Raw genomic sequence first — 15,178 nt, forward strand, 5'->3', positions numbered from 1 at the left:
AACCCAGGGAATATGAACCAGGACACATACGTAGGTATCTATCACCCTTCAGAGCCCACCCACACACCACTAAGGAGACCCAGACTGCCATAAAGACACATGCAGATGCACATTCACACTACAGAACCATGCCCAGGGGTGCTCAAAAAGCAGTCACACACCCACGTTGGCTCTGCGTACGATGGCCCTGGCCATTCCCCTTACGAATTGCGTGGGTGATGAACAAAGCTACATGTCCAAGCTCCAACCCGCTGCCTGCGGTGATATGTCTGCATCCGATGTACACAGCCCAATGTAATGTTAGGGCCCAGGGCCCTAATGCATACAACAAAACAACATGGACACACGCCAATATCATGTTGAACTGGCTATGGGCACATGCACTCGGCCCCTTAATTGGCAGGGCCACATGTACAGTGACGCCTGTGCTGTATGTGTGGGATTGGTGTCAGTACAACGCGGATTTTTACATCGCATTCCGTTACAACGGAATTTTTACAACGCAGGATTTATTACATCGGATGCCATTACAACGCATGGCATTACATAGCAGATGGTATTACAACGCATGGCATTACATCGTAAGTATAGGTAAGTATACCTTTTTTTAAAAATGTTATTAAGTTAATTTAATTAATTTAATTTAATTTAATTAATTTAAATAAAATACATTTTAAAAAAGCCATTAATTTAATTTAATAAAATAATATCTATTTAATAAATGTAATTTTAATAAAGAATGGGAATAATTTAATTTAATTAAAATAATAAAATTAACTTAATGTACATATTTTTATAATTGATATTAAATTAAATTAATTGAAATAATGTATTTAATTTAATTAATTTAATTTAAAAATGTAATTAATGAAATAAAATTAATTTAATTTATTAAATATATTTTAATTAATTTAAAAATGGTAAATATAATTTAATTAACCCAAAACACAAACCCCTGTACCCCAAAACCCAAACCCTGCCCTAAAACCTAAAAACACCCCTGTACCCCAACACCCAAACCCTGCCCTAATACCTAAAAACACCCATGTACCCCAAAACCCAAACCCTGCCCTAAAACCTAAAAACACCCCTGTACCCCAAAACCCAAACCCTGCCCTAAAACCTAAAAACACCCCTGTACCCCAAAACCCAAACCCTGCCCTAAAACCTAAAAACACCCCTGTACCCCAAAACCCAAACCCTGCCCTAAAACCTAAAAACACCCCTGTACCCCAAAAACCAAACCTTGCCCTAAAACCTAAAAACACCCCTGTACCCCAAAACCCAAACCCTGCCCTAAAACCTAAAAACACCCCTGTACCCCAAAACCCAAACCCTGCCCTAAAACCTAAAAACACCCCTGTACCCCAAAACCCAAACCCTGCCCTAAAACCTAAAAACACCCCTGTACCCCAAAACCCAAACCCTGCCCTAAAACCTAAAAACACCCCTGTACCCCAAAACCCAAACCCTGCCCTAAAACCTAAAAACACCCCTGTACCCCAAAACCCAAACCCTGCCCTAAAACCTAAAAACACCCCTGTACCCCAAAACCCAAACCCTGCCCTAAAACCTAAAAACACCCCTGTACCCCAAACCCAAACCCTGCCCTAAAACCTAAAAACACCCCTGTACCCCAAAACCCAAACCCTGCCCTAAAACCTAAAAATACCCAAACACCCCAAAACATATACCTCAGTACCCCAAAACATATACTCCTATACTCATACTTATTTAAAAAATTACTTAAATTAATAAATTTAATTTATAATATTTAAAAACATAAATAAATATTTTTATTTATTTTTATTTATAATTAATAATAATTAAATCAATTATATAATATTAAATAAAATTAAAAAAAATTATATACTTACCAATACTTACGATGTAATGGTATGCGTTGTAATACCATCTGCTATGTAATGCCATGCGTTGTAATGGCATCCGATGTAATGGATCCTGCGTTGTAATAGCTGCGTTGTAACAGCATTACGACGTAAAAGTTGCGTTGTAAGTGATACACACCGTATGTGTGTGGGGTGAGTGTAAGCCGTTCTGCACTGAATCTGGTGCTGGCAACCACTTGAACATTGGACACCAGTGTAACGGAAACAGAAAACAGATGCATAACAGAGTCAACTGCTGAGCAACATGGAGTGAGCAAGAGAAAGTCCAGAGGAGAGCCAACATGCAAAGAGAAGTATCCGTGAGTTGCAGTGCAATGAGGTTGGGACACTAGAGATGAGCGGGCTCATGTAATGAAAAAGTCTCGGATGGTATCCCTTCGATATATTTCTGATGCAGATGCAGTGGGGTATGTTAGACCTGCATCATCTTCCCCATCAACGTCTCAGGGCCCCCACACTGTTTGAGGTGACATAGCTGCACAACCGCTCCACAGCACAAAACACAATCAGCAACGGACAATGGCCTGCGGTGTCACTGTCACCTGGAGTGCTGAGCAGGGTATCAGGCCGATGATGGCATCCGCGACAGGTCTGAGCAACTCCGTAGGTCTGTCAGGACCACCGTTTAAACTCTGGCAGATGGCGATTGGAGGTGGTCCTTGCGGTGGTGGCATGTGCCTCCTGCGGTGATGCAACATCCGGGCCGGTCTGGACTCGCTTTGGTGTGTCAGCCCTGGTGGGACGCATTTGGATCCGGAGGTTGCGTACATCACAAGGCCACAGAGTAATGGCGTTGATGACCCCAAGTCCTACCCTTCAGGGGCCATCCAATGTCTCAAAAGAAGGGGTCCCAGACCGGACCAGCAAAGAGTTAGTGGCCCCAGATGCACTGCTGCTGGCACAGGCACCCAGCCACGGGACGGTGCAGCCAGTTAGGCCATGCGACCTGACTGGGTCCCTATCAATGTCTGAGATGTATGTTGTGGAGGGTTGCGGGGGACAGTGGAAGGTGCCCTCCAGGTCATGATGTGGAAGGTTTAATTGTATCCAGAAGCAGAAAATTGTGGGGTGGAAAGTGCAAGCCTCGTTTTCACCACAAATTCGATGTCAGCCACATGAGGATGAAAACTATCCCCTAGTCCATCGACTCAGACACCACCAAAGTATGACCAGTGAGTGTCCATGAATATCAGGGAACAGAGTTAGTGGCACCGGGGCTGAGAGGGGATGCAGTCTGCAATGATGCGGGTACACTGATATGAACTCCGTCATTGCTAAATCATGACCCTGCGACCTACTGGACCACAGTGTAGGCCGGAGGCAGTGGTCAGCAGTGGCCTACAGCCATGTGTTGTTGTCTCGCGATGCACAGAGTGAGTGACACCAGGGCAGTTGTCGGTAGTGTATGATCACCTCCGTAACAATGATCCTTTTCTCTCCGCCAACATGCAACGCATCATCCTCTTATACCTCTCCTTGCAATGATATGTGATCTTCCTTTGCATACTCGATGTTCAATTCCAAATCTGTGACCTACTCGAGTGCAGCCTAGGATGAGAGCAGTGTAGGCCGGAGAAAGCGGTTGCACGGGCCATTCACCGAGTGTCGCCGGCATAGGTTGGTGGCCCCTCCGTGACTGTGACCCGGCTTTCCTCCGGACTGAGCTGCATCTTCCTCTTATTCCTCTCCGTACGAACACTGGTGTGGACTCTGCCATTCGTGATTTGCGACTAGGTGCTGGATGTGAGACCTACTGGTTCACAGGGTAGTCCTGGTCCCTCATCCACTTGTCGCTGGCTGGCGTTGAACAGGGTTTGTGGCAGCACGTGTCACCGGCTGGCGTTCAACAGGGTTAGTGCCACCACGTGTCGCAAGATGCCCATATGGAACTGTGCCTCACTGATCTGCTTGGGTCTGGTGCTGTGGCCGCTAGCTCGGACTTGGGGTCACTACATTCAGGACCCATGGAACTATGCCTCACTGATCTGCGGGGGTCTGGTGCTGTGGCTGCTAGCTCGGATTTGGGGTCACTGCCATTCAGGACCCAGGGTACCGTTTCAAATATGGGACCTACTGGGCTACAGAGGATGCTGGTGGAGTATGTAAATGAGGAAGGAGTAATGTGGCCCAGCGTCGGGCCATCGATGGTCTGAGAGGCTGGCAGGGTCACGGGCCTCGTGCTTGGAGATTACACAGGCACGTTGTGGGCCCTCCTTGACACACACACCGGTGTCGGCAGGTGATCAGTGTGGCCTGGCTGCGCAGGGTCGGGCCTGACGGATTCGTGGTCCTGCAGGCAGGGGTATGGAAGGCGCACAGGATCGCCGGCAACTCCGCTAATGAGGACGGCATCGGCCTCATGGTGGGGCGGGAGGTGCCGCCCTGGCAGAGACGTTGGGCTTTCCGGAAGAGAACCACGCCCAGGGCTGTGTGCTTTTTATTCACAACCCTATGCTAACCTGGGATAGTCCAGGCCATCCCACTTTGCTCACACTTACGGGGGGCGTAACAGGCAACATTTCTGCGAGGAACCCCACTGGCTGGGGTGTCATGGTTGCGTCCACTGTCCATGACACTGCATACAACAGAGGTGTATGTTGCCGTGCATATGGGTGTGTTCTGCATACTGCGGTCTATCCAGCACATCGCAGCCACTCTTGGCATTGTGTACTTTCCCAATCATGGTTCTACTGCATCCTTCACACATGCCTGGTTGCCACCTCTCCACACATTTGGCTATTGTGTGGCTGAGATGCCATGCCGCTGATTGGTCAGGTTCACGGCTTGCCCAGGTTACCATTGTAAGTTGTTCTGTCGTGTCTGGTGGGTGGGCATGTTGTTGTGCATTTTGGTTGTGATTTTGTGGCATGTGCATTGCCAGAGTGTAGATTGCATGGTTGGGGAGTTGAGGTGAGTTGGGTGTTAATTTGGAACTTGCCAAGGGGCTGTGCATTTCCCTTGGTGCCATCCTGGGAACGCTGGTTGCTGATGGAATGTCGGAGGGTGAAGGGATCATATGCACACTAGCTGTGTATTTGGAGGCGACTTTAGTGAAGGTCCCACAGTGTTATGATGTTGCCAGCACATTGATGTGTGACATGTGCTTCCTGTTGCGGTGATTGTGTGCTGTGTCACCATGGGGCACAGGTGGGACATGTGTGCAGTGGAAAGCCCCTAACACATGTGTGCATCTGGCGATTGCGTATGGTCCTTGTTTGGTCTCCAGCGGTTCCTGCACATTGTGTTGGACGTATGGAGACTGGGGTGCCAGGGTGATGGTGATGGCCAGGACAGGTGTGGGGGACTGGGATGTGGCTGGCTGTGAGATTCCACCGACTCTGGTGGTAGTTGGTTGGGGTGTGCCAGGGGCCAACAGGTGCAGCACAGCCAGCAGCTTGGTGTGGGGTGGGATGTTGGTTGTCAGCTGTGTTGGTGCCGTAGGCTTTGATGGTTGTCCCTTTAAGCCTGTAGTGGACAGTGACATTGTCAGATGTTGGACATGTGAGGCAGGCGCGTTTCCTGGGGGCCGCTGTCTTTGTCTGTGCTGCCTCTGCGGTGGTCCAGGGTGTGTGTGTGCTGGATGGGTGTTGTGGCCCTCTTGGGTATCCGGGCTGCATAATGAGTGACTCCATGGCATCTTTTGCCCTTCCGATGATGCCCTGGTCTGGGCTCCCTTTTGTGGTGCAGGCTGCCATCCAACTTTACACCAGTTCACAGCAGGTGTTAATTTTCTGCTGCTAACATGCCTTATTGTGTATTTTGTGTTCTTATCGTAGATCTGGCTGGTCGTTGTGAATGTTGAGGTGTTGTGTTTTTGTGGCTTTTTGCACGGGAACGCCTACTCTGCATCTCATTAGCGATAGTTGCGGAGGTCATCTGTGGTGATGTTTCTTGCGGCTGCTAGCGCGGGTTAACTGGTGCTGTGAGCTGTTAACACCAGCTTGTGAATGGGGAGGTAAATTTATCAAGACTTTGGCTGAGATAAAGTGCCGTTAATTCAGCTCTAGCTCTTGGTGAATATGCCCCATAGTCTCTTAAAGCAATGTTTTTATTTGCACCTAACAGAACTTTCTGCTAAAGTCAATCAAAAATGACAAATTTTTTCAGAATCACACGTTGGTTAATGTAAGTGCATTTTCCAAAGTTTAACCCCTTTAGTGCTGCCGTCGGCCAACGGTCGTCGCGAGCACTACCTTGCCAGTGCTGCGCACGTCCGTTGGCTGACGCGGCCGCACCCGTTTCTTCAAACGTTCAGCACTGGCGCTGAACGTTCGAAGCAGTAAACAGGTTAATCCTTCACAGACAACTGAAGTCTTACTCACTCCTGCTAAAGCAAAACAGTCAACTAACATGTGCTGGCCTCTAATAATTATGCCCGTGACTAGTACATACCAACAATGTAAAAAGCCTTGTTATTTTTTTAGACTCCTCCCCTTCTCTTGATCATCAAGGGACCCATGTTGGCAGTTGCTGTTTCTTTCAACTGGAGACTCTGAAAACATTTTTTTCATACTAAACTAGTCTAGACTGGACTATGAAAGTGCAATTTATTGACCCTCTTCTAATTACTTGTGTTTATGATTCCAGTTAGAGCAAATTGCAGCAGCTCCCCTGGTTGACTGTTATTCCAAACATGACCATATCACACCAATCCTACATTCACTTCATAGGCAATCCATTCACAGTAGAGTAATGTTCAAGTCTGGGAAAAGTTTACATCTACCGGCTGGGCTAGTCTGAATTCCTGTGCTATATACCCTCCAGATGTGTGTATTCTGCAGATCACTTCATCTTACAGGCACCAAAATCAAGACTCTCCATGGTGATAGAGCATTGGTTATTTCCGCAACTAGGTTTTAAAATGTTATGATTTTATTCTTGGATGCCTGATCCCATCTAACCTATTTTAGAAAATTGCTAAAAACTTGACTCTTTAATCCGAATTGCTGAATTGGCCTCCTGGGCATTTTTGTCTTTTCTGTGTTCAAGTTTAAGTCATGAGGTTCGGCTCATTCGTATATGCACTCACAAATAAATGTATGATAACAATAACCAAACAAATCTGTTATTTATTATTTATGCATTCATTTACTCTCAACCAAACCATTTAAATTAGACATTTTTTTGTATCGAAGTTGACAGTACAGAAAAAAGGAAGATTGATTGTTTGAGAAAGCCCACCATGCATGCTCTGATATAAGGTGGAGGTGAATCCATTGAGGAAAGAGTGGCGGAAAGGTGGCTTAAGTGGGTAAAAATTGAGGAAATAAAAAGCAGGGTGTGGAAATTTGGGTGAGACAAGGAGATTTTGATTAGTGGCTCCTAGATTGTGCGTAGGATTGTAAAGGAAATGGAGTCAGACAATTAAATTTTGAATATGTGAAGGATAACTTTAAATTACACTCTTTGTGATAGATGCCATTAGTTAACTGGGAATATGTGATTGATAGCCTTAAATTGCAGTATCGTTGGTGGAGAGACATATTTTTGCAGAAGAAAGCCAGATTTGTGGCGCTATTGTGAGGTAATGCACTTAACTTCGGAGGTTGGATAAAGCTATAGTGGTGTCCTGTGAGAGGAGCTATTACCAGTTAGCACCAGTGAGTTTATCAATATTTTTTCGTTGTGGAGATAATGTGAAGTGGATCTTTCAAATATTTTGGCTTCATAGAGGACTACAGTGGGTGTTGTGGTGAAGTAATATAATAAAAACACGGAGGATTGAGCAGAATGCCAAGATTTGTGGCCCACGAGGCAAAGGTTAGGCAGTCAGGAGAGAAGTGGAAAGGTAAAAAGTGGAAAAAAGAAGGAAAATAGAGGTCCTCAGCTTTGAACGAGTTCAACATAAGGAACATTATAGTCATCCAGAGGTGAATAGCAGTGATGCAGTCAGATATGCAGGACTGGAGCAGGGGAGACAAAGGGTCAGAAAGAGGAAGACTTTTGGGTATCATCAGCATATTGATGTAAAAGAAACTAAAGAAGGCTATGATATTATCCAATGAGATGGTGTGCAAAGAGAAAATGTGATGACCCACACACGAGCAAAAGGTAAAACAGGTGGATTCAGTTAGCTTTAAGTAACATACTACCAAGTAAGAAAGGTAAGTGAGGTAGGAGGAAAATAACGTGTCAGTGATGCCTAGAGTTTTGAGGGAGAAAAGAAAGCTTTGATGGTCAACAGAATGAAATGGAACCTATAGATCAAAGAGTTCTAAGATAGAAAAAGGTCATTATAATGAACAGATGTGCTAACATTTGCAACATTCCAAAGAGTAGTTTCTGTTGAGTGCAGGGCAAAAAGCACAAAGTCATCCAACGGAATGGAAATTGGATAGGGAACAGGGTGAGTAGAACATATAATACCATTCCATTTACCCCTTTGATTATATGGGAATGGGCCCATTTCCTGGCTCCTGCACAATTCTTCACATTCCTTTGTCTACCCTCCCCACTTCCACCTCACTCTAGCCCCCCTGCAAACATGTTACACCTACTTAGAGAAAGCAGTCATTTTGTGCAATTAAATCCTACAGAATTACGAATTCAGTGCACTATTCTGTAAAAATGCTCGTCTGCGCAGTTATTCTCCATCCCGTGGAGTTGAACTTGTAATCAGCATGTTTACAAGATACCAGCAAGAATTGATAATTCCGGCCACCTTGCATCTCTGCGTAACTACACTTGACTTGTAATCAGACCTTGAGTCCGGCTAGCACAATAAACTACATTTTACAGATTACAGCTTCTTGTACATTACACAGAATTAGAGTGGCCACCACAGCCCTTGATACCTACGAATCATTGATTTCGGGTATGTTCGTCTAATTAGTTCCAAGAATACATTAATCTATCGAAGAAAAAGTCCAGGGCTGGAAACAGCATTTGTCCGTAACGACCTGGAGTTATGTTGTTGGTGCCCCTGGCCCTTGCCTCTGCATATATCATTAGACTTCACTAAATAAAAGATGCGAACACTCAGCATGAGCTATGTTTTCTTTCTGATATCTAATCACATTTTGTTCGTGTTAATTCAGTGCTTCTTGAGTCAAGGTAAATATATGTAGAAAGTTACACACTTATGATTTCCCCAAAGCCTCTGTTTAAGGACGGTGTCGTCTGACAAGCTGGGAAGTCGAGAGCTGAATCTCTGTTAATAATATAGAGAGTATAACTACAAACCTTGCAACATCCTGGCTGCATGCCTTATGGGCACAAATACACTCTGAACTTCAAAAACAATAGAGGCAATTTACGCATCCGGGTCCGCAAGGTACAACCCATTCTAATCATCCAAAATAAATTGGCTGGACATTACACTCCACAGTTAAGGTTCGTACTACCAAAAATTAGAAGCATAAACAGAAACAGTTCTTGGAAGATGTTGACGTCATTTTATGTAAGCACAGAATGTATTTTTCCGTGTGCAAACTGACAGAACACGAAAACATTGGTACGTCATACTCCTAAACGTCTAATACCCAACAACGTAATTGGAAAACTGTTTCCCACACAGTTTTCTGGCTCTGCCAGATGCCTCAAACTACTGCTGCTTATTTAATTACACACATGAAACTTATTGGAATACACATTTCATACGTTTTATGTTACATTTTGCTTGGAATGGTATGGCTGTTACTGATGCAGTGCTTAATTTGAGCCCGTGTTGAGGCAGGGTAGGGCTCACAGGGGAGCGGTACATATTTTTTCTTCCCAGGCATGGATCCAGAACAAGAGGGAGAGAAACACAAAAGCGGCAAGGAAGGATGAAATGAAAGGCTGAAACAAATGACAAAAGAAGAAAGCCAGGGCGTAAAATGACGTGCAGGGATGAGTTTGAGAGACAGGTAGTGCCTGGTGAGGGATTAAAGATGCCTGATTGGGAATTAAGGCTATGCATCCTTGGGATTCGGCACTGGTGACAGCTAATCAATCGTTTGGGCCCGGCACTTATTTTACAAATTAAGCACTATTTGCTGCACATTATCCATGCCGCCACTCGCCTCATGAGATCACATGGGGAGGCACTTGAACATAAGTTGCACAGAAAGAGTGTTAAACACTTGGGAGTAGAAAAAATAAAAGAGGTGCAATCTCTTTCTGTGAGCATCCGTTTCCACATTTAAATAATTTGCTTACGTTGACATTGTTTAAATATAATGCTATATCAAAACAAAAGGCACCAGATCTCCTGCATGGACCAAGGAGCCTTCGTTCTGTGACACCAATTTTGCCATAAAAAACACTCGCCTTCCAGCGGTCTACACAGGTGTGAATTGAAATTGAATCCCATGTCCTGACGCTTTTAGGCTCTTTGAATCACAGCAAGAGGGGAGACGCGTTAACACCTGCGCACATAGAGAGCGATTTAGATTGTGTGTACCTGAAGGAAAGCCCTAAAACTTAGTTTATTCCTATTTGTTTGGATTCCACCTGGCTCGGGACAGCGTGATGTGTATGTTTCCGGTACCAGGAGGTGTTCTGGTGTCAGATCTGGTGAGAGAGTTTGGCTGCAGAATGGGTTTAAAACCGACGATTTTCCCACGGTCTCTGGTCCCTACAGACGCACAGAGTGCAGCGTTGTGAAAAACGGGCCAACTTCCATGGAAAAAGTGATGAGCTTTACGTCGAAGGTCACGTGCTTCCTGCAGAACTATTCGCTTGGAAGTCTTTGATAACATGCATCCATTTCTGCCTTGCTCGAGGAGCATCCATCAGAGGCACAGCAGAAGTAATTCAGAATGGCCAGGCGTGGCCAGGAAAGGCTCACGCAAAAGGAACACTTGATGGACAGAATGTAGAACAAGGTCATACATTGGTTCACAGCACGTGCAGTGATGTACACACTGGATAACAAAACTGAACTGCTCAGGATGCGGGCAAACTTAGACATCCAGGGCTGATACTCGTATGGGACGCAAAGCGCTTTGAGGTAACAATGTGGTGCTGTGAATTCACAATAGTGTCATCATTTGAATCTGTGAGGCTGAGACGGCCCGCGTATGGCTCTTGAGACTGTTAGTTGGACATTAAAGGCAAGATGATAAGGGGAGTCCAAGGGCCCGGTCCACGCTAACGAGGAACCAAGCTTTCCGGCTATGGGACCCGGGGCCTGTGGATGGCGCAGGCAGAAGAGGATTCTGCAGACATGCTTCTGCTCGCTGGCCTTGATGGGCCTGGGGTCCGTGTTCTATCGGAACCAGCACTTACAGGAGAAACTACACAGCTCTGAGAACCTGTCCCTCAAGTTCAAGCAGCAGCAGGAGATGCTCTCTTCCCTGATGCAAGTGGTACATGAGTACTGGTCCAGGATGGAGCAGTCCTTCCAGAAGGAGCGTGGGGAGCACAAGAAGACCAAGGAAGATTTTGTAGTATATAAATTAGAAGTTCACAAAGCCATGAGTAAAGAGAAGCAAGACGCCATGAACCGCTAAGGCGTCCTCACCTCTCAGCACAAGATCCTGAAGAACCAGCATGAAGGAGTGAAGAAGCAGCTCATGGACTTGCAGGTGCAGCATAACTCTCCAAAGCTGGAAAACCGGCGAGCATTGGAGGGCCACAACATAAAATAGGCACAGCTGGGGAAAGAGAACCACATGCTGATGCTGCAGGATACAATATCGAAACTAAGGGAAGAAAGTAAAATTCTTCGCAAGGCACATGAAGAGGTCCGCTCTCAGCTGCTTGGTGCGCAGGAGCAGCTGAATGAGCCCCACAAGCTGAAGGAAGCTCTTCAGAGGATGCCAAGCTTGAAGGAGCTGGGCACTGCCAGGGAGCATCAGCAATTCCAGTTACAGGCCTCATATAAGAAGCGTTGCTCAGCCTTTGAAGCTGAAGTGCAGCATATTCGCAAGCAGACTGGCCTACAAGCCAATCCTCTGGAGAAGAAAACCCCAAAGGGTACTGCCTAGTCCACAGAAACTATCAGGGAAGTGTTGGTACCCCAGACAGGGTCTCTTGAATTTTTTGCCATAGCCAGCCTTGCCTCTGCGGCTAGCGAAGGATAGAGATGGGTGTGCCCTGCCTTTCTCGAGGACTGTGAATAGCATCCAGGCTGGACACGAGGATCAGAAGCTTGTGGAGGGCACACCTGGGACTAGAAGGAAGTCTTGTGAGTCTCCAGCAGTTCTGGTGCTACAAGAGAAGTCATTGCAGAAGATGGAGCAGGCCTTCGGGCTCTTCAGTGTTCAAGTACAAAGATAAGCTTTGCAGCTTCTTGCGAAATGCTAATTGACAACAAGGTCTTCACATCATTTCAAAGGATGTGCCGATTCACGTGGTCCAGGCCCGGGGGATGATGTGGCTCTTCAAAAGACTGGGGTGGGACAGGATCGCAGTCTTGGGAAGCATCAATGAATATGGCGAAGATGGACTCTACCATTTCTCCCTCTAAGCCAATGAGATTGGGATCTGCATTGCATGTGAAGATTACTTCCCCAGTGATGTTTCTGCAGACTCTGTTAACAAATCTCAGAAGATAATTGAAAAGATCCGGGTTGCTAAGGTCAGCGTGGTTGTCCTCTTTTTATCGGAAGATCAGGCTCAAGCCCTCTTGGGCATGGCTCTGATGGCTAAACTGAAAATAGTTTGGGTCACCAGCAGTGGCTGGTCACTCTCCAGCACAATTCACCAGATGCCGGGTATAGAAAATATTGGCAACATCATTGGCTTAGCAGTCAAGAGTCAACCAATAGCAGGAATGGAAGACTACTTGAGGAACGTCCTTGGACTCCTGGCAGTACAAGCGAAGCAGCCCTCCACAGACCACTCTGCAAGCACTTGCAATGATGGTGCAGAGGCAGACACTAAGCGCGGTAAGCATTCCAGAAATCATGCATGGATTGCAGTAATCTCACATCTGCCAATGCCTCCATGATCCATGACACAATGACACAGAGATTGATGTACGGCATCTACACTGCTGTGTATAGCATGGCGCCTGCTCTGCACAAGATGCTCTTCTGCAAAAGTACCCAGTGCCAGCTCGACGCCTACCGATTCGCATGGCGACTGCTGACAGAATTATAGACCATAAACTTCACCATGAGAAGCAGCACCATCTATCCTCTTAATTTCTGCTTGATTACCTTAATGATAGGTTTATACTGTAAATTCGGCACGTTGGAACCACCGTAATACATTTTGTAGGTGCATTATCAATCTGTTTATGTATCCTACTAGTGACTCTCAATGAATGAAAGAGCACCCTAGACCTCTGCAAAACGCACCTACAAAATTTATTACTGTGGTTCCAATGTGCCGATTTTACAGTATAAACCTATCATTAAGGTAATCAAGCAGAAATTAAGAGGATAGTAGGTCACCGCTTTATAAACAATATCTAATACAGGTTTTTATATTTTTAAAGGCTCAACATTATACGAGTCCAAAATAAATTAAAAAGGCTGAATTTAGAAATTGAAGAATCAAATTCCCTCCAGACTCTTTAAAGGTATTTATAGCCTCGGGGCATTTTTTCTAAAGTAAATGAGACACCAGAATTGTACTGGAATGACCAACTTCACAACCTTGTTTAATAACAAGTGATTTAATTAGAGAGAGGAAGTTAAAACCCACGAAGAGTCGGGGTGTAGAAAGGGTAAAATACCCAAGACAAGTAGTGGTTTGGTACTACTGGGGTGGAAGGATAAGGAACTAATGTTATAAAAAATGAATTGTGTCACTGTATTACATAGGCATCTAAAATACTGTTTTTATTTTTAGATTTCACACCAATAATGTCTTTGTCCTGAGGAAGGTGATAAGATTAGCAAACACCGAAACGCCGTGTCAACTGTTTTTTTTTTACTGTTTTTTTAATAATTTTATGACTTTGTGCATTCTGTAATGATGATACATTGTGTTTTCAATGATAATTCTAAACTTAGAGTGTAACCCTTATGGAAGAAATTAAATAAATATCATTCTTTTTTTACTGAATCGAATCTCAATGTCTAGTAATAAGTGACACGTGCCCCAATGTTTTGAGTTTTTATATAATTTGTATAGTGGATAATTTTGGTAATAGCACTAAAAGCGTTATAGGATTTCTTGCAGGACCTTCTCGACCCAGCCTTTATACACTCTCCCTTTCTCACCATGGCAGTGCCAAGGGGCTTCAGATATCCTTTGACCCTGAGAGGCACCTGTAATACCCTTTAATTTCAAGGGAAGCAGCGCTGGAGTGGTATGATCAGACACATTTATTTATTTATTTATGAAGTTTTATATAGCGCGGACATGATCCAGAAGCTCTGGCCTGTTAGCACATCTAGCTATGTCCTCATTGCATTGACCTGATATGGGCTACATAATGAAGACCTCATTACATTTGCTGACTAATGATGCACCATTAATTGTTAACCACTCGCAAGGAGGGATTCTAAAACGAGGTTCAAGGTCAATTTTCACAGTAACCTCACTGTTTCAGGTTCTAGGCCATAAAGGGATCTGCACACTTTTTGCCGACTAGTTTAAAAAAATTAGTTTAGCACTTTTTTTTATAAAGGTCTCTCTGTTACCCTTTGTTTTACATTTTTTTTGTCCTGAAGTCTCTCAGCACAGTGGTACACTACACCCCCACTATAGTTTTAAATACTACATCTTCTTTACTTACCTTCATGATGGTTATTCCTTCCAATGTTCAGAGATGGCAGCTGGACTGATGATCATCTCTAAATCTGAGTGACGTGGTCCATCAGCATGATGGAGGTAATGCTCTCCGCCACTCTGTCAAATAGAGTACCGTCTTTCAAATGCTAAATGAGCCCTCAGTAAAGAATACTTATACATGAACTGGAATCCCACACATCCAGTGATCCTGATACTGGTAATAATACATCAGAAATAAAAAAATAAAAATATATATATAATGTTATATCTTGCAGTTTTCTGTGTTAAAATTGTGGCCATCTTTTAGACATGTGAGCTGATTTAAACTATGGGGCTAATGCCAAGGTCCAAAATGACAGTTAATCAACAGATGCACCCCTGATTTTTGTTTAGAGTCCAAAGGATTTCAACAATTCTCGTAGCAAAGATATGGTGTGCGGCTCGTTACTTGCTCTGCCCCACCGGCACCACTGTAAAACACAGAAAAACTAGTGGCGCACAATTTCACGCCACCAAACTATCACACAGCCTTGTACACAGTTTACACAAGAAACCATTTTTTTCATCAGAATCCATTTTAATCCACTTTTAATCCATGTTGCTTTCCAAATCTCTTCTATATTTTCTCCATTCGCATCAAAGGTGACATAATTCCA

The 15,178-nt window shown here is 44.7% G+C and overlaps 1 pseudogene; it reads left to right on the forward strand.

Annotated features, from left to right (window-relative positions):
- Window positions 1–11,008: 11,008 nt before the first annotated feature.
- On the forward strand, window positions 11,009–12,113 carry LOC144762782 (Golgi integral membrane protein 4-like; annotated as a pseudogene).
- The last annotated feature ends 3,065 nt before the right edge of the window (window positions 12,114–15,178 follow it).

This window comes from Lissotriton helveticus, chromosome 6 (genome assembly GCF_964261635.1).
Source record: "Lissotriton helveticus chromosome 6, aLisHel1.1, whole genome shotgun sequence".
NCBI classification, from domain to species: Eukaryota; Metazoa; Chordata; class Amphibia; order Caudata; family Salamandridae; genus Lissotriton; species Lissotriton helveticus.